This window comes from Aquarana catesbeiana, linkage group LG06, assembly GCF_042186555.1.
Source record: "Aquarana catesbeiana isolate 2022-GZ linkage group LG06, ASM4218655v1, whole genome shotgun sequence".
NCBI classification, from domain to species: Eukaryota; Metazoa; Chordata; class Amphibia; order Anura; family Ranidae; genus Aquarana; species Aquarana catesbeiana.
In genome coordinates, this window is record NC_133329.1 from 366667278 (window position 1) to 366688436 (window position 21159).

Sequence of the window (21159 nt, forward strand, 5' to 3'; positions counted from 1 at the left end):
TCTTTCTCCGCCATGTGCTCTCCCACTGCGTTGAAAGACAAGGGGCGGGGAATAGACTAGAAAGAACGTCAGGGGCGGGTGGAATTTCGCGCATGCGCAGTGTATATATAACGTAACACGCATGCGTCATATGTACGATCTGTGAGAGGAGGAAGGAGGATTAGAAGCACCGATCGTTAGAACGAAGGTACAATTTTAACTTGGTGCATCAGTGGCCTATACTGCTTATAGATTGAGACATATATGGGACAAGATTAGGAGAGTTTAGCCTGACATTAGGGTTTGTCTTGTGTTGTGTCTTGCAGAGAAAATGGATCTATCGAATGATCAGGACTTTATCCCCATATTCATTGATATGTACAGGGTGCTGCCCTGTCTATGGCAGGTAAACCACTCCTTTTATAACAATAAAACAAAGAAGAAGGCAGCGCTGGATCAATAGCTGGAATTTTTGAAGCCGGTGATCCCCATGGCAGACATCCCCTTTTTGAAGGTCCTAATTGGTGGCATGAGGAGCACTTATAATAGGGAGCGCAAGAAGGTCCAGGATTCCCAGAGATCAGGAGCTGCAGCAGATGACATTTATGTACCCAGGCTGTGGTACTATGACTTATAACAGACTGCATTTTCTGGCAGGCCAGACTGAACCCAGGCCAGCAATCTCCAGTCTTACTTCAAGGCTTCCTTCCACCTCAGCTGAGGCTTCCGATGTCCAACCCGGGCCTTTCAGACAGGAAGATGTGGAGGAGCCCAGCTTGAGCCAGGTATAGCATTGTTCGACATATTTCTAGTCAAATAAGTAATGATGTTAACTACCCTGTTTCCCCGAAAATAAGACCTAGCATGATTGTCAGTGATGGCTGCAATATAAGCCCTACCCCCCAAATAAGCCCTACCCTGTTTCCCCGAAAATAAGCCCTACCCTGATAATAAGACCTACAAGGACTTTAACTAGGGCTTATTTGGGGGGTAGGGCTTATATTGCAGCCATCACCGACCATCACGCTAGGTCTTATTTTCAGGGAAACAGGGTAGATGTTATTGATGAGTAATTTCTGATTTTACAAAGTGTTTTACATATCAATAGACAGTAGTGGCCACAAATGATTGGGACAAAAATGAAAAATGCTGGGCTCAGAATGATAGTCTTTTCTATTTATTAACATTCAATTTGCATCAGTCATGAGCTGAAAATTGTGTGTGATTGATGAACCAAAAAAACAAAACTATGTCCCTTTTTTATACACAGGAAAGTCTCAGCCAGGAGGAGGCTGTGGAAAGTGGCAGCCAGGAGGTGGCGAGGGTAAGTGGCAGCCAGGAGGTGGCCGGGCCCAGTAGCCTGCCCGAATCCCAGGTCCCTCCCCTCCTCCTTCCAAAAAAAAAGTCCCAGGAAGAGGAGTAACCTAGAGGGGGGAAGCACTTGGCCTATTTCGGAAGGCTACTGCGGCCCTCAGTACCCCCCCAATAATCAAGACGACTATGCCTACATGGCAGCCTGCAAAATGCAGGAAATGGAGGAGCGCCAACAAAGTTATGTTACAAGCCCTAAAGCCACGTTTGTGAGTTCAACCATGGTCCTCCTCCACCTCCTTCCACAACTACAACACCAGAGCCACAGCCTGGAAGCAAGCATGGAAGGAAGACAAGAAAGTGATGGCCTGGGTTCAGTCTGGTCTGACAAAAGACGCAGGCTGTTGTAGCACCACAGCCTGGGGACAGATATGTCATCTGTTGCTGTTCCTGATCTCTTGTAGTCCTGGACCGGATTGTGCTCACTATTATAAGGACTCCTCAGGCCACCAATTTTGACTGTAAAATAATTGATGTTTGCCCTGGGGTACAAAGGCTTTGCAAATTTCACCAGTTTCTCCAGCGTTGCCTTCCTCCTTTATTTTGTTATTTTGACCCATAATAAATAGCTATTTATTTTTCACAAATACATGCCTATGTGTTTTACTTAAAAAAGGACAGTTTGTTTGTGAGTAGGCAGGTACATTTCAAAAATACAATGTCAAATTAACAAGGGACACCAACACCAACCTCCTTGAGGTTAAAAAATACAAGGTAATAATGGTTTGGTAACTTGACACAAAACGAAAGAGAAAATTATGGAGCTCACTATAAAAAAAAATAGGAGATCTGGATAAAAAAAAAATATAAACAAAAATTCAAACATTATTATAGAGATCTGACAAAAAAAAAAAAAATTATTCCTGAGATCACGAAAAAAAAATAAAGAAATCAGTTTGTGAGAACTCTGTATGAATATCATCAGCAAAACAACTTCATTATTCTAGAATTCTAGCATAAAGAAGAAGAGAGTGCGCTGCATTAAAAGATTTTAAAATTTGCAGCGTGACGAATGTGCTATCTCCATTACAAACGCTAGTTTTACCAGAACGAGTGCTTCCGTCTCGTACTTGATTGAGAGCATGTGTGGAACTTTGTGGGTCGAAAAATTTGAGATCCAGGTCTCAAATTTTGTTTGTCGGAAATTCCGACGGAAAATGTCCGATGGAGCCTACACACGATCGGAATTTCTGACAACAAGCTCCCATCGAACATTTTCCGTCGGAAAGTCCGACCGTGTGTATTACAGGCCAAACCTAATTTTGTGGGACAGGTGGATCGCTAGGTCGACTATTTTTGCATATGTAGGCCCAATGACACTGCTGTTTGACAATCCTTCTTTTCCCATTGGTATACATAGATCAATAATTGATTCCTTGAGTAAAGCTTCCCATCATCGATTGGCGCTAATGTTTTCCTAAGGGCCAGATGGAGAATGACCACTTAATAATATCTCTAATTTATCTGGATTACAGTCTTGGTTCTTGAATCAACAACACACCTTTCATCAAATCTTTGCATGACAGATGCAGTTTAATTTCCCTTACCCTTTCCCTTACTCCCTTTTGAGAACCTATTGTTATGTGACCCACCCACCACCACCACATTCGGCTTCCCAAATCCGTTCAATATTGTCCACTCTAATGCCTATTACACACTACTAGCTTTTTCTCGTTCAACCCAGGGGGCTGAACTGAAAAAAAAACTGACAGCTCAGGAGGAGCCGCTGTTTTAACTATGCAATATTAGTACAACGATCTCCCCCACTGAGCCATTGGATAAGAGCACTGATCGGATGCCAATCGTCAGACCTTTTTGGTCATGCCCCTTCGACAAAAGCTGGCCGAGTGGCTGGATTCAGTCGGACCAGCTGCCATACACACAGGCCGAATGTCGGCCGCTCTCTATTGAACCAACTGATGCCGCCTGATATTCGGCGTGTGCAAAGAGAATTTGGCAAATCTATTCAATATTGTCCACTCTTACACACCCCATCTTCCCAATACTTTTCAATATTGTCCACTCCTATTCAACCCATCTTCCCAAATCTTTTTAATATTGTCCACTCTTCAACCCATCTTCCCAAATCTTTTCAATATCGGCCACTCTTCAACCCATCTTCCTAAATCTTTTTAATATCGCCCACTCTTCAACCCATCTTCCCAAATCTTTTCAATATCGGCCACTCTTACTCACCCCAATCTACTAGTTTATACAGCTACTTAGAAAATAAAACTTGGCACCAAATTCAGCAATGAGGATTGGGAGAAAGAATTTACTCTCAATCTTAAACTTTCCATGGTTAATACAGCCCAGGAAAAAAACTTTAAAATTCTTACCCATTGGTATAGATGCCCAGATGTTCTTCACCGTATGAATCCAACCCTGCCTAACATATGCTGGAGATGTCATAATTCAGTGGGCGATATGAATCTGGGTCACACGCCCCCTTTTAAAAGGATTCTCTAATATATAATTATTATTTTTTTCTTTTATAAAGTAACAGGCATACTGTATGTATACAGCCAAACCCCATATACTTTTCATATCTATGATACCGGGATCCATGAAAGCAGTTAAAGATGTGCTCCATCATTTTCTGACAGGGCCGTCATTCCATGTCATTGCAGATCTTCTGAGATCTCATCCATTTTGGAATGGATTGGGAAGCTAGATACTATCATGAATTTGGAATATCTACTGGAATATCTACTGTGCATGGGCTGCTGAGAGTGTCTCCCATAATTCACAGGACTGTAATTTTACTATATATGTATCTAGGATGGTGGTGTTGTTGGGCCATGGTGGAGAGAAGTGAAGGAATATCTTTTCTTCTTCTTTTTTTTTTTTCTTTTTCCTTTTTTTCATGTTTTGATAAAGGTATTTAGAAAAAGCTATGTACTTGTATGTTTTAAGTCATCGTCATTTCCTTACACGGATGTCTTATAAGGTTGTTTGCATACCTATGTGATATTTATTCCGGTTCTTAATTGAATATATCATTGTCCTAAATTTGTATTTGTTACAATATATTGAAGACTTAATAGTATTGAAATATTTATATATTATATATGATCATTTTGTTTCTTTTACTCCGATTTTTATTAGTTTTTCCAATGTATGAATCCTTTAGTAATATGAGATCATTTTCTTCTTTTTATCCTGTGTTTTATTTTTTCCTAAATTTTGTACATCCAGAACAATGTCACTCACTCACCAGTTCCTATATCAGCAAGTTGAAGGGAACAGCAAATAAAGGTGTTTCAGCTTATAGGTTTTTACATTGATTAACCACGTCAGCTCGTCAGTACACCCTTTATGGACCAATTTATTTGGCTGTAACTTTGCAAAGTAATACATCTACATTGCATTTTGAGGAAAATTAGGCCTTCTTTTGGTAATATTGTTTTGCAAAATTACTTTATTTCTATTGAATCTTTAGACAAAAATATAAAAATTAAAAATGCATTGTTTTCCCTTTGTTGGCCAGGGATTTAAAAAAGTAAGTTGTACTGTAAATAAAAAGCATACATTTTATGCTATAATGTGTATCATCAAATTTAAATTAAAATAATTTGTATCTGGTACAAAGCTTTCCAAAGTTATTCACAAATTGAAAGGTTTTCTTTTTTTTTTTTGCACATTTTCCTATTATGCATTAGTGAAAAAGTAAGAAACAAAAGGAAAAAAAAAAAAAAAGGAATTGCCATTTTAACAGCTGCTACTGCTGTGTAATCCAAAGAAAAATGACAGCCGGTAATTGCAGCAGGGGAGCAGGGACAGGGGGAGAGGAGCTAGACGCAATGTCCACAGTCATGCAACCCACTTCCTGTGAGCCCAGAGTCTCAAGGCTCCGCCCCCTTCCAGGGTTTCAGGGGAGAATGCTGCACAGCATGTAGGATCCATCCACAACCAAACATGTTACACCTAATTTCTTTATCTAATATTGGCAAATTCTCATTAAAGTGATTCTAAAGGCAGGGCATGTTTACCTTAATGCATTTTACCTGCATTAAGGTAAAAAATGTTTGGGTCTCCCTCTCACCTTCCTATATACTTACCTATCTAAGTCCTATCTTGATCCAGTGCTGTGCCTGTCTACAGGGGCGGTGGTCTATGTTCCTTTACTCACAGGACACAGCAGCAGAAGCGGGAGCCATTGGCTCCTGCTGCTGTCAATCAAATCCTTTGTGGGGGCGGGCCGAGATGTGCTCTGTGTGTGTCTTTGGTAGCAAGCCTGCATGTGTGCCCCAAGAAGCTTGCTATGGGGACACACAGAAGAGGAGGAGCTGAAAGCGCTGACAGGGGACCCCAGAAGAGAAGGTTCAGGTTCGCGCAGGTAAGCAGTTTATTTTAATTAAAAAAACAACTTTAAAGTGATAATAAAGCTTGTTTAAAAAAACAAAATAAACATGTCATACTTACCTGCTCTGTGCAATGGTTTTGCACAGAGCAACCCCCGATCCTCTTCTTTTCGGGGTTCCTCGTCTGCGCTCCTGGCTCTTCCACCTTGAGCAGTGCCCCCAGACAAAGCAGCTTTCCCTGGGGAGACCCAGGGAACACACAGACGCATAAGACACATGAGTCAAAGCTCCCAACTGTCCCTGATTTGGAGCTCTGTCCCTCTTTCCCCCTTATTTGTCCCTCATTTTGGTCTGATCTATATAGTTGTATATAAAATGCACTTTTTATCTTATTGCTGCATTTGTCAATTTTAAAAGCCAATATAAAGCAATAGTAGTGGTAAAAAAAGTCCTTGTGGGTTTAATGAACTTTTTTTTTTTTTTGGTTAATTCTCCTTTAAGGGGTGTGCCAGGGGGGCATGTCCTATGCCTACATACGTTTGCAAGTAGGTGTCCCTCATTCCCATCTCAAAATATTGGGAGGTATGCATGACCCCCGGATTGGCCCCAGCCCCCCCCCTCTCCTCACTGGCTATGATTGACAGCAGTGGGAGCCAATGGGCGCCCGCTGCTGTCTCAGCCAATGAGGAGATGGAGTCCCAGGACAGCCGAGTCTCTCGTGCACATCGCTGGATCGAGATGGGGCTCAGGTGAGTATTGGGGGGGTATTAGATGGGGCTGTGGGGGGAGCAGCACAAAGAAGAACCTTCAGCCTTTACAAGCACTTTAAGTCTAGAGGTAGAGCATTAAGGTGTATTACTTACCTTGTTCCTTCCTCTGGTAGGCGCCCATTATCTGTGTGAAAAATGCTGGCCTTGCATTTTATATTAGAATGCCATAATGGGGAATCAGAGAGAGGAATAAGATAAGCCTTTCCCGCTAACCGGCATTTAAACCCTAGTGCAGTTTTCTAGTGCCTAGAACTGGGATTTAAAGGGTGCGGAGAGTGCGTCAATGGGGTGATGAGCGAAAGACATGGAAGGAGAGGCTGAGCCCAGAGTTGGGCTTTAATGCAGGTATCTACTGCTTGTAGGAAGTCCTTGAGGTGACAAAAGAGGTGACATAAGAGGTGGCATAAGAAGTGACATAAGAAGGCCCTCACTGGTCAAGCAAAATTCTTATGTCTGTAGGCCCCAACAGGCCCCGCAGGTCAGTGTATTACATGTAGAAGCATGAAACTGTTAATAACAACACTTATTTTAGTACATTCCACATTACATCAGCTCTGTGCTTGCTAGTGTGAATGAGGCCTTAGGGACAAATGACTCAAAAAAAAAAAAAAAGACAGAAATTAGCCAGAAAAGCGGCTGTGTCAGCAACAGAACAAAAAAAATCTTCAAATCTGTCACAAAGTAAAGAAAATGCAACGTGCGTGCCGACCTTGACTTAAATGTGGAGAAATAATGATGAATAGCGGAATGAACATAACGCATTATGTAAGCAGACATTTGCGGAATAATAGGAGCGAATTCTTGAAGCGAGCCATCTCTCCCAGTGACTTGCATCGTGCCGCTGATGTGATTTGGATGGAGTGGGTAGTAATCTCCAGAGGATTGTATGCTGATGAAATGAGGGGGCGGAGGTAGGCTGTGTATTGATAGGACTGAGGAGGACACAGAAGAAATTACGCCTAACTAGACAAACTAAACTGGCTTATTCTTTGTTCCAGCGGTGCTGCTCAAAGTTTTTCTTTCCATTAGTTTAATTAGATCCAACCCCTTACTGCATTTGTTTGCTAAAGCGCTGCGTATTATACACAACTTTGCCTTGTATTTTTTTCTTTTAGAAAATGCCACTTTTATGCATCTCCGTGTTGTTTATCACCTGCAGCTGCTTTGCAGCCACTTCCTGTGTACATAAAGGGAAAACAGGGGCGCTAAGGCCGGCCATACACGGTGCAAATTTCTGTCCTGCAACCACAGTTCCCCCATCAACAGAGATAGCGCTGACAGGGGAATCCCTCCTGCCGAGCCATTGTCTGCTCCCGACGGGGGGGGACACAGTGATTATTGCTAGCGGCTATAGCAGTGGCCAGCGATAATCGTAAGAGAATCCAGCACGTTGGTTGTACCCAAGTTGAGTCAACTTGGTACATCCAGCCTATCCATTAACTGCTCAAATCTCGGCTGTTTCTTGCTGAACCAGCCGAGATTCAAACTGTGTATGGTCGGCCTTAGAGCATTATCCGATCCACAAAATGAATCGCAACACTAATGGAGCTCACCTGCTAGAAAACAGTGTATCGCGGATTGCGAGCTTTCATGGGAGCATAATAACTTATCCAGGTTCGACTTCAGTTGGTAAATAATCTTCAACCACTAGTAAAAACAAAGACTGCCTCTAAAGCAGGCCATAGACGATTCGAATCTCTGCGGGTTCAGCAGGGACCCGCCAAGATTCAAACTATGTATGGACAGGCTGATCGATCAACTTGGGTACAACCAGCCTGTCGGATTTGTCATGTGATTATTGCCAGTGGGTACAGCCGCTAGCAATAATTAATGTGTGTTCTCCTGGCTGGGATGGCTCACCCGCCACGCCGCCAGGCAGGAGGACACAATAGCTCCATGGGAGGGACTCCCCCATCAACACTGACTGTGTTGATGGGGAAATCATTTCCTGTTCCCTCTTTAGTTACCGAGTCAAAAGAACAAACCTAGTTTAATAAATATAACACAATGTTTTTGATTTGCTAAAACTGGAGAGCGCAAACTCTGGTGCAGCTCTGCATGGTGGCCAATCAGCTTCTAACTTCAGCTTGTTCAATTAAGCTTTGACAAAAAAAAAAAACTGGATGCTGATTGGTTTCTCTACAGAGCTGCACCAGATTTTGCACTCTCTAGTTTTGGTAACCTCAATGTGTGATACTTGTCATTTTGGAGTTAACATTACATTAAGAGGAGAAGGGGCTGCTCTGTGCAAAACCCTTGCACAGAGCAGGGAAGTTATTCGTTTGTTATTTTAAAGAAAAACAAAACAAAACCTTTACATTCACTTTAACTAAAAATGTTAAATGAATAAATATGTAAATTAATAAAAATGCGGCCAGACTCAAATCTTGATCTCTTTTTTTTTTGCCATCTGATTCACATTCATCAATATAAATCCAGCATATCTAAGTAATGTTGCACCCTTGACGATGTCATTTGATGAAGCGCGTAGGGTAGAGTCAAGGCGCGTGACGTCAGCGTGCACCGGAACGGAGCGTGGCCATCTTGTTTAAAACATTATTTTGATATGTTGGTTTTATATTGATGAACGTGATGAACGTGGGTGCAATACTTTGCATAAATGGTTGTTTGCGGTTTTACTACACTATGAGATGGCTCTGTTCTCTCTGACATTTTGGGAGAGATACTGCTTCTCTGGTTGAAGCAATCTTAAAGTTTGGGAAAGTGGTGCAAACGAGTGGAACTGGCGGATGATTCATGCCTGGAAGTCTGATCACTATCTTTGGGTCTATAACTGTGCTATTTCACCAATTCTTGGGGTGGTCAAATCCTTATGGTAAGAGGCTGTGTGATTGGTTTGATGGTGGAGGAATTCCTTATTCTCTGCCTCATCTTTCGAGCACCATCACCCAGGGGTCATCATATGGGGACTGTGAATGGACTAATTTAATGAATGAGTTCTTATGTGTTTGCACTATTTCATACCTACCTTGGTGTGGTTTTATGTTTACAATCTTATCACCTATGAATATTAGTGCTGCACTCACTACCTTTTATGTTAACATAAACGCCAACTGCTACCCGCCATTCCCTTTTACATCAGGCACCATTTTAAAATAGCGCTGAGTAAGATCCATTTTTAAAGGGGTTAAAAAGTAGTACCAAAATTTAGCCGTAAGTTTAAAAAAAATAGGAATGTAGGGGGATTAGCAAAGGGAAACACGTCATTTGGTGGTGTATATATTGTCACGTTTTCCGTGCATTAAATCAACAGTCCCGTTTTACAAGTTTTATGTGTTGTTGGTGCACCACATTATTTTTAAAGTCATATGCGTTGTTCCTAATGTGCCAAAATAATTAAGCACATGCGCAAATGTTCATTGATTAATTGTTATAAAATGTACACCATTAACACAGTGACGTAAATACTGTAGTGAGAAGGGGCAGAGAGTGGGGAGCAGTACAGCAGGACGGAGAGGAGAGGTGGATGTGAATGGATGGACAGCACACCACTATCATGCAACAAATTACTGAATTGTGATGCAACACTTTGGCGCATAATAAGCTACATAAATGTGCATAAAAAATTTGGCGCATTTTTCTCTGTTCGCCAGTCTTTGTTAATACACCAGATAGAGGCGGAAATATGTGTCAGTTCAATGGCGACATGTGAATGGAAGGGGTTAACGGTTTTCATCTTCACGTGAACTCTGTAAAGCTGTTTGCATTTGTCTGAAAGCCGTTTTCACAAACACACTCAGCGTGAAATTATAGGTGTGTAGCGTGACGGTTCATGTTGAGAAAATGGCAGCAGCTTAAATTCTTTCTTGCCGTTAATCTGCAACGTCTACAACTTAACATCTTGAGTGATATAATTACATGATTCATGAGTCATCTTAATCCTTGGAAGGCATCCATGTTGTACATTCCGCCATGCTGCCCAGGAACTCTGCACAGAGGTACGCACTTATGTTTTGGGTCATGTTAGACTTTACTTTTTAAGCTGTTAAAGCAGATCCATCCGATCTGATGCAAGATTGGTGTTATAGAGCAGATTGATACAAGGATGTTGATGTTTTTATTTAATTAATTCAGGTTTACATTTGTGCTATATTGAGCTGCCATTTTTAAGCTGGCCATAGATATGTAGCGGTAACCAACCCCCCCCCTCCGCAGGGGCTGCTGAAAGTTGTGGCCCACCTGTCACCCTGCCCAGCCCGGCGTTCACTTCCCATTCACTTTTGAGACAATGAACGGTCCATGTGGTTGTTTTGTATTTTTGAGGGATTTTAACTTGTATAGGGATAGGAATATCTGGGATGCCCAGTAGAACAAGCACGTGGAGGAGATTGGCTTACTCCAGTCTCTTCCAGCACATCACTTAACTCCAGGCACAGCTAGCACATGGTTAGGCCCAACTCTAACTCAGTCAGGCCTCAGAAACTGCCTTTTTCAGGCAGGGACCGCCGGTCACTTTTTTTTTTAAATCAGAAAAGTTTTTATTGAACAATCATTTAAACAACATCTTCCAATACACAATCAGAGCAATGACTTTAACATCCATTTGCAAATATATATCACATTTAACTCTGGCGGTGAAGCACATCGACTCTCTTCACGCATTTGGTTTTTTGTGTCTCCTCTTCCCCCTCTCTCCACATAAACAGAATACATCCATCCCATGCTTTAGTTGTCACTGTATCTAAGGACTCTGCAGGAGTCTAGTCATTACCAGTTCTTTAGGACTGAGTCCTGGTGTGTCTAGCCATTTTGCCCATATGCGTTCAAACCTGTTCGTGCATTCTCTGTGTTGGTATACTGTATGTACTTTTCCATGATAAGGGTTTTCCCCATGTGCGTTATCCAGGTACCACTAGTGGGCGGTGCTGCTGACTTCCAGGCCATTAGGACAAGTTTCCTGGCCTGGAACAATGCCCTGGAGAAAGCTACCCTGAGCAGATCCTCAGGGATTACCTCCTCCAGTACCCCCAATAGGCAACACATAGAGTCTATAGGTACCTTTGTTTGAAACGCCCTATTAAGTGTACCGACAACCTCATGCCAGTACCTGTGAAGTTTTGGGCATCGCCACATCAAATGAATTGGGTCCCCGTCGTGCTGCCGACATCGGCAGCACAAAAGGTCAGTCGATCTGCCCATCTTATGTCGTTTTATCGGAGTGTAGTGCACTCTAAGCACTATGTAAAGTTGGGAGACTTTTTGTGCTACATTTAGGGAACATGTGGATATGGCCTGTAGAGCTTCCTCCCACTGATCCCCTGTAATCTGGCCCAAATCTCTCTCCCATGCTGACACTGCCCTATGCACCTAGGTGCCTTGTAAGTAGCATTTGGTAACATGTGGATATAATCCCTTTAGTTGCATTGTTATTTTGCAGTACATGAAACACCGGGGTGGGTGATGCTTCCCACTCTCCAGCGTTTCCTTGCGCACCAACTGCGTGGCGGAGCTGAAGGTATGAGTAGAGCATGGTGTCTGGGAGGTTGAATTTGTCTTGTAGATCAGTAAAAGACAGCAGTCTACCACCACTGAATATGTGAGACAGCAAAGTCTCTCCATGAGCACTCCATCTGGGCTCCCGTTGCAACTTGGCCAGTTCCACATATGTGCGGTTGCCCCTTATTGGGCTGTAGTCCGTAAAAGCCCTGCACCCCCTGGAGCTGTCTGACCTTATTCCATATTTTTTGTATTAGGGAGAGCATTGGGGTTTGTTTATTAGATTTTGCAAACATTTGCGCCTCCAGACCCATAGGGATGGTCTCTGCCCCTATGGCAAATAGCAACAATTGTGCAGCTGAGCCCGTTGGCTCATGTGTCATAGAGCCAACCAAATGTTGTAGCTGAGCTGCAATATAGTACAGCCAAGGGTTGGGGACCGCCAACCCTCCGCTGTCCTTAGGTTGTTGCAACTGCTCCAACCTGACTCTGGGGGCTTTGTTATGCCAAAGCAGCTGCCTAAAAAGGGTATTGACTACCCTGAAAATCTTTAAATGTATGACTACTGGTGAATTATGTAAAAAATATAGTAATTGGGGCATTAGTATCATTTTTATTAGGTTTGCCTTACCAGCCAGTGGCATTTTGAGGTTGTTCCATGTGTTTATCTTGTCTCAGAAGCGGGACAGTAATGGGAATATATTTAGGGAACAATAGTCCCCAATCTTGGGTGATATTTGAACGCCTAGATATTTGCGGCTGGTAGCCACTGGGATTAGGCACGAGTCGGGAAGATCTACCTCCCGCCTCTCGTCCAATATCATCAGAGCTACCGCAGGTCCCTTTGATGTAGCAAAAATAGAAATAGGAAGTCTTTTAGTGCTAACTGTCCTATGGTGAACTACTGCTCCCAGTAAGTCCTCTTCACTCCCTGACAGCCCTCCTGGCCGCAGCTGCCCTACTTCACTGCCCGTGACATTGTAATCCCCACTGCCTCCACACCCAGCTCTGACTGTTTCCTCTCAGTCCTCTCTGGCATGCCTCTACAGTCCCCCTGACTGCCCATGTCACTCACCAGCCCTCCTGGCTGCAAACCATTGGTTCCCTCCTGAAGACTTTCCTGGCAGTACTAGCTCCTGCTGTCCTCTCTGACTCCTCTCTGTGCCTCCTTTTCAGATTCTCCATGCGTTCTTGAAAGGGTCCGTCCTGCACCCAAGTCCCAGGCTCAAGGTCACACCCCCCCCCCCTTTAGACTGGGGAGCTTCCTCAAAGGCCCCGACAGCCTAGTACTCCATCCTCAGTTCTTCCATCCGACAGCTCCTCCCCAGCTGGGCTGACCCTGGGTATTTAAGGAGGCCTGCCCCCTGCCAATCCTAGTTTTGATTTGTCAGGGCTCCCTGAAACACCCCAGACTGCTCCTTCCCACTTCCCCTCCCCTTCTTCTAGAATCCTCTAGAAGCAAGAGGGCGGTAACCGTGGAGTGATGCTGTCTGTGAGTCACAGCTGCTGCTCTGATCTACTCCCAGCCCACACAGATCAAAACAAACAGGCCTAGCTTCTCTGAGGACCCCTGTTAAAAATCACTATATCTATATCTACATCTCATGATACATTAGTGGAAAGGTCTGCAAACTTTCTGAACAAAGGGCCAGTTTACTGTCCTTCAGACTTTGATGGGGCCGGACTGTGGCTAGTGTGAGTAAAAAATCCCCTGGCTTCAAAGGGAGTAAAGAATGTCTCATCATGGTATTAGTGGTAGGAATATTGCTCCATTGTTGGTATTAGAGGAAGAGATAGTGCCCCATCATTGGTGTCACTGGAAAGAATAGTACCCCATTGTTGGTATCAGGGGAAGGAATAGTGTCCCATCTTTGGTGTTAGTGGGAGGAATAGTGCCCCCTCATTGGTATCAGTGGGAGAAGTAGGGCCCTGCAGTTGGTGCCAGTGGGAGGAATAGTGTCCCATCATTGGAATCAGCAAATAGAATAGTGCCCCCTGATTGGGATCAGTGACAGGAATTTTAGCCATTGCTGGTGTAGAAAGAATAGTGTCTTGTAGCAGTGGCCTGATAAAAGCAAGCAAAAGGCCACATCTGGCCCCTGGGTCGCAGTTAAAGGACCACTGCATTAGTGTGATAGTCAGTGGGAAGAATGGTTCTTACACTTGTGGTCATTGGGAAGAATTACCCTCTTACAGATAACAGGTTTTCCCACTTCTTCACCGTTCCCGGCTGGCGAGAAGTCTACTCTGGTACTGGCCTCAGCTTACTCACAAAGGTCTTCAGTAACAAGGTGGGTGGACCCTTAGTGGCGACAGCTTCCCCTTTACCTCCGACCACAACTGGTTCCCCGGCCGGCGGAACCGTTACTTCTGGTTGGTCTACAAGCCTCCAATCCCAACCCTCCACTGCTCTCCTGCTTCTGGATAGGCCCTCAGGCAGCCTAGCAACCAGATGACCCCGGGATAGGCCTAAGGCTTACGGCCTAGAAGCCTGGGGCAACATAACACACGTCCACCCAGACAGCCATCCAGGTGGCACCGAACCTCGATCACCTGACTCCACCCAAATAAATAGGCTCTCCCAGAAGGCCAAGGGACCCAAGAAAATCCCTGCCCATTGGCTGAGACACCCCATTCATTCATAATCTGTCCTTGCTATGCCCTTGTCTTATCCAGTATCACCAGATACCCGGCCACCCAGTGACAGAAGAGAGAAAGTGCAACAATTCCAGAATGAGGGGGAAATCAATTGATCTCCAACAATTGGCCAAGGCAACTATCGCCTGGCAACTAAATTTAATAGTAACCCTGCCTAAACATCAGGGTGCTACACCAGTATTGCCTGTGGTCTCTTTGTAGTTGATCTTTCTTCATTACTGATTTGCCTTGCCTTGTTCTGTGCGAAGGCCGCCATCTTGGTAGTGGCAGGGTTTTTCAAGTAAATCAACAGATCTCACTCCAAATCTAAGGGGGTAGCTCCTCATGGAGGCCATACAAGCTTTGTTGGAAGAACATCAGAAAATATAAATGAATTATTTGGGTGGTATGCTAACAATTAACACACTTTAACATACATCTCAAGTCTCCCGCATTTCTGCGACAGCTCCCGCACACCGGCAAGCGCCTCGCAAACGGAATGATTGGTGCAGCAGGGAACGGCTGTAAACACTGATCTCCTTTGTATCGATTTTTAGCTGACAGTTGTTTCTCCTTCTCTCCCTCCTGTAGCTGTCAGCTAAAAAGCTATACAGGGAGATCGGTGTTCACAGCTGTCCCTCCTTCTGCACCGTTCATTCCCAGCTTTTCTGTGTGCCCCTCCCCTGGCCCCCTGTCCTTTTCTGCCCCCCCCCCCCCCGTTCACCCTATTCTCTTCCACCCCTCCTGCATAGCTCCCAACTGTCCCTGATTTTGAGGGACTGTCCCTGATTTGGAGCAATGTCCCTCTGTCCCTCTTTCCTCCTCATTTGTCCCTCATTTTGGTCTGATCTATATAGATGTATATAAAATGCACTTTTTATTCATCAAAAAGTGTTTTCCAGTGCTAGACCTTTCATCTGATTCCTAAATTGCTGCATTTGTACATTTCAAAAGCCAATATAAAGGAATATTAGTGGTAAAAAAAAGCACTTGCGGCTTTAACCAATCTTGTTTTGTTTTTTTGTACAATTCTCCTTTATGGGGGCGTGGCAAGGGGTGTGTTCTATGCCTGCATACTTTGGCTGATAGGTGTCCCTCATTCCCATCTCAAAAAGTTGGGAGATATGCCCTCCTGTCCTCCGCCCCCCCTCGTCCCCCACAGCCGGCTTCCCTCCTCTCCTCTTCCGCCGGCTACATGGGGGAGGGGACTGTCAGGAATAGGACACAGTGAGTGAGATCGCTCCTGTGTCCTGTGATAAATGAGCAGAGTAAACTGTGTTTACTCTGCTCAGTTTATGAATGAACAAGATCTCGCGGTTTGCGATTTGCGGGCGCGAAGCGCCACCTCCCTGAAATGAGTTTTTTCAGGTTGGGATGTCTGCTTTAAAGATTATTGTCTTACAGGATACCTGTAGTTTTGAGACACACATAGCTCCTTTATTACATCTAGGGAGAGCAAGCAACCCTGAAAATAAATTTTTTTAAAGTGGTTGTAAACCCTTTACAACCACTTTAACCTACAGGTAAGCCTAGATTAAGGCTTACCTGTAGGTGCTTAAAATATCTCCCAGACCTGCACGGTCCAGGAGATATTTGCAAATCGCCGTAGGGTGATTTCTTCTGCGCATGCGCCAGAGTTAGAGAGGGCACGCTGTGCCGTTTCTAGCTCGGGTCATGCCGTTAAAGGCGGAGTGACGTCACGCGACTCCGGCCAGTCACAGAGCCGGAGTTCGCGGCCCCCGAAGGAAGAGGGGTGAAGAATGGACGCTCGCTACTAGCGAGGAAGACGGGGACATCGCGGGCTTCTCCTGCAGGTAAGCATCACATAATGGGCTACTGTGCAATGCATAGTAGCCCATTATGCTTTACCTTTGCAGGGAAACAAAGAGGAAGTAACACCCATCAGGGTTTACTTCCTCTTTAACTCTATCTGCCTTTCCGGAAGCTTTGAAACAGCCCAGGCCATTGTAAATGCTTTGTTTACTTTCAGCCTGTCTGCAGTGTACACTTTACATTGTATAAAGACACATCACTGGAGACAAGCCATGAACAACAAGAAAAGGCACCAGCTACACATACCTATTTGATTCAACGCATTCAGCACCAGGAGCCATAAATAATGATTTCTATATTGCAGTTCACTCATTCCAGGAGAAACAGATTACAAGCTCCTGAAACAAGGGAGCTCCTGCATAACTATGGCTAAGAAGTACACTTATCACCAGAGGTGGGGGACTCGAGTCACATGACTTGACTCGAGTCGGACTCGAGTCACCTGTTTGAGGACTTGCGACTTGCTTGACAAAATTTAATAAATGACTCGACTTGACTTTGACTTGCCACTAATGACTTGCGACTTGACTTTGACTTGGGCTATTTGACTTGCAATGACTTGCAATGACTTGGCACCACCAGTGCTGTGTCTTGGCCTAGGCAAAATATGCCAAGAAAAAAGCACTAAGCAGTTTTGTTAATGTTGAAAATGAAACAAAACCTTTCCTGAAAACTGACTTTTAACTAATTTTAGGGGGGAAATGGGGTAGATCAGTATTTTGACTTAATTTGTGACTTGACCAAAATAAATGACTTGACTTGACTTGCTTGACTTCTAGCAGGGACTCGACTTGACTTGCTTGCTTTTCGCCACAGTAACTTGGGACTTGCTTATGACTTGAAGGTTAAGACTTGAGACTTGCTTGTGACTTGCACATGTGTGACTTACCCCCATGTCTGCTTATCACTATCCAAGATGACTCTATCCAGCTAATTGTGGAAAGCAAAATACACATCTTAAAGGATCGCTCTTCCTTATTTCTAGTCTCGGCCTGCAGTTACTCTGTGCAGTACAGACTGCACACTGGTGAATGTAAACAAAGCACAGGCCTGGACCTGTGATGACCTGATTTTAAGATTGTTTAAAGCTCGGCATCAGTTTCCTATAATGCAAAATCTTTAGTCTGTAGTACAGAGGTTCTTCATATTGGTTTGTAAACAAGGGGTTAAAGGCAGTATTAACAACAAAAGCAAACATGTATTATTTTGCAGCTTACTAATTCTTAGATGTGATGGCTGAATTTGTTTTCTTTGTTTAGGCTTTTCATTCTTTTATTTTTACCTGTTGATCCTGCCAGTAAGTTTGATGTTTTTCAATAGAACAAGCTGTCCCGCAGATGTAGCAATTAAACAGTTGGGACAAACCATTTACCACTGATAGGGGTTGCCTACAATGATCAACTTTTATTTTATTTATGTAAAACTTTTATTCTAAAAGAAAAAATAACTACAGTGTGAGCTGGAGTTTGGCTTCAATTTGTTATGCCGCATACACACGAGCGGACTTTCCATCTGAGTAGACTCTGACGGTCTTTCCGACGGAGTTTCGCCGAAATGGACTTGCCTACACACGATCACAACAAAGTCCGATCGTTTAGAACGTGATAACGTACGACGGGACTAGAAAAAGGAAGTTCAATAGCCAGTAGCCAATAGCTGCCCTAGCGTCGTTTTTGGTCCGTCGCACTAGCATACAGACGAACGGTTTTCTCTATAGGTATTGAGTCCGTCGGAAAGATTTGAAACATGTTCTATTTCTAGGTCCGTCAGAATTTTCGAAAGAAAAGATCTGATGAAGCCCACACACGATTGGAATGATTCCCTCAGACCTTTTCTGCCGGAAAGTCCGGTCGTGTGTACGCGGCATAAGTGTATCTGATTCAGCTAGTACATCTAACACTCCCCCCCCCCCCCCCCAAATTAACAATGCTGCTGTCCAAAGGTGCCCCTTGTGCTCCTTCATCCCGAGTAGAGGCACGCTAATGCCCCGTACACACGATCGCACATTCTGACAACAAAATCCATGTTTTTTTTCTGACGGATGTTGGCTCAAACTTGTCTTGCATACACACGGTCACACAAATGTTGTTGGAAATTCCGAACGTCAAGAACGCGGTGACGTACAACACGTACGACTAGCCGAGAAAAATGAAGTTGAATAGCCAGTGCGGCTCTTCTGCTTGATTCCGAGCATGCGTAGAATTTTGTGCACACTGTGTTTTAAAGTAATCCAAAATAGGACTAAATCATCGCACTAGACAGCGCTAATGTTGAGCAATTGAAATATGTGGCCAACAACACATGCAAAGGAAAATCAAATAACAGAAAAGTCCCTTAATAAAAAGTCCCTTATAAAGGGTAGTGATGTAAAGTTCAGGGTGTAGTCCAAAACAGAAAATCAGGTGATCATGAAAACAATCCTCCGCATGCAACTTCCACCGATCACTACGAACTCCACCCGGTACAAAACACTCTCCCCCTAGGGGGTTAAACTCACCAGAAATGGGGAGTAATAAAGCGTTCAGAATAATCACTCTTTATCAGCAGTTGTTAACATCACTTCATGTAGGGTCACAGATTTGCAGGGCTCATATTGAATCTCCTCAGGAGATTTACAGCCTATATGGGGGGGTTCTTCTGAATTGGGAGAGGCTGAACCCGACAGGATGGATGGATGGATGGATGGAGAAGAGAAAAAAAAGAAGAACGTCCTCACTCCGGATGCCTTTTAAAGTTTATTTTTGTTTATTTTATTTTTATTTTTTGTCTCTTCTCCATCCATCCATCCATCCATCCTGTCGGGTTCAGCCTCTCCCAATTCAGAAGAACCCCCCCATATAGGCTGTAAATCTCCTGAGGAGATTCAATATGAGCCCTGAAAATCTGTGACCCTGCATGAAGTGATGTTAACAACTGCTGATAAAGAGTGATTATTCTGAACGCTTTATTACTCCCCATTTCTGGTGAGTTTAACCCCCTAGGGGGAGAGTGTTTTGCACCGGGTGGAGTTCGTAGTGATCGGTGGAAGGTGCATGCGGAGGATTGTTTTCATGATCACCTGATTTTCTGTTTTGGACTACACCCTGAACTTTACATCACTACCCTTTATAAGGGACTTTTTATTAAGGGACTTTTCTGTTATTTGATTTTCCTTTGCATGTGTTGTTGGCCACATATTTCAATTGCTCAACATTAGCGCTGTCTAGTGCGATGATTTAGTCCTGTTTTGGATTACTTTATAACACAGTGTTCACTTTGATGTATTTGATTTGAGACAGCTGCTTTGCACTTTCTTTTAGGTCTCCTCTCTGCTTGATAGGCAAAGTGGAGGTTTATTTCATTTATGTGTATATGATTTTATAGTCGCATATCGATGTTTATCCACATGTATGCATTTTTGAATGTTTAATAAGATTTTTTTATTTTTTATTTATATCTACATTTTGGATCGGTATAGTGACCTGGCGCTGAGTAGTGTTTCTGCAGGTCTGGTGAAACACTTTTTTATTTTTGTAGAATTTTGTGCGTCGGAATTGTGTACACACGATCGGAATTTCCGACAACGGATTTTGTTGTCGGAAAATTTGAGATCCAGATCTCAAATTTTGTTTGTCAGAAATTCCGACGGAAAATGTCCGATGGAGCTTACACACGGTCGGAATTTCCGACAACTAGCTCCCATCGAACATTTGTTGTCGGAAATTCCAACCGTGTGTACGCGGCATAATACATAAGCTGTGTTACTGGCCGGAGCACCAGGTGAAAAGAGGGGAAAAAAGAAAAAAAATGTAGTCTAATGATTAGTAACTTGTAATAGATTACATTTTAGGTTTTGGGTTTAACCACTTGCCGAATGTATATGGTGGCAAGGCGGCTCTGCTGCACAGGATAACGTACCTAGTATGTGATCCTGCACTCCCGGGTGTGATGCGCACCGCCAAAGACCTGCTCACGCTGTGATTATACACAGCTGGAGCTGATCTGCGGGTACCGCGGACTCGATGTCAACGGGCACCCGCCAATCATTAGGCAGAGAGCCAGAACATATAAACAAGGCAGATCGCCATTCTGTCAGTAGGAAAGGCATTGATCATGTGTTCCTGCAAAGCATGGACATGGAGCAATGCCTTCCCCTAGTAAAAGCACCTCCCCCACAGTACACAAACTCTGGTTAGCCACAAAGTTAACCCTTTGATCGCCCCTGATGTTAACCCCTTCCCAGCCAGTGTCATTAGTACAGTGACAGTGCATATGTTTTTAACAGTGATCACTGTATTAGTGTCACTGGTCCCCAAAAAGTGTCAGTTAGTGTCCGATTCGTCCACCACAATATTTCAGCCCTGCTATAAGTCGCTAATCGCTGCCATTACCTTGTGAAAAAAAAATTAAATAAATAAAAATTCCATAAATCTATCCCATTGTTTGTAGACGCTATAACTTTTGCGCAAACCAATCAATATACGCTTATTGGGAGTTTTATTTTTTTACCAAAAACATGTAGCCGAATACATATTGATTGCGACAGGGGCTGCGACTGGCAACATAGAGAACATCAATGTACATACACAGCATAAACATAGGAGGAAGGGCGGGTATATCCAACTTAAAACATATTTGCATTTTGGGGGGAGAACCCCATTATTGCCAAGGTGGTCAGGAAGGAGATATTTTCAATACCTATAAGTGAGCCTTATTATAGGCTTATCTGTAGGTAAAAGTTTGCAGAGGAAGTTTACTTCGTCTTTAATGACTGGCTAAATACGGCTCATTGCACAAAATGACTGCTTACACAGTGGGCAAATAACAGG

The 21159-nt window shown here is 43.7% G+C and overlaps 1 protein-coding gene across 3 annotated transcripts in view; it reads left to right on the forward strand.

The window, feature by feature from the left end:
* CACNB4 (calcium voltage-gated channel auxiliary subunit beta 4) overlaps positions 1-21159 on the forward strand; it is a 284190-nt gene that overhangs the window by 154463 nt on the left and 108568 nt on the right. The gene's annotated exons all lie outside the window — the stretch shown is intronic.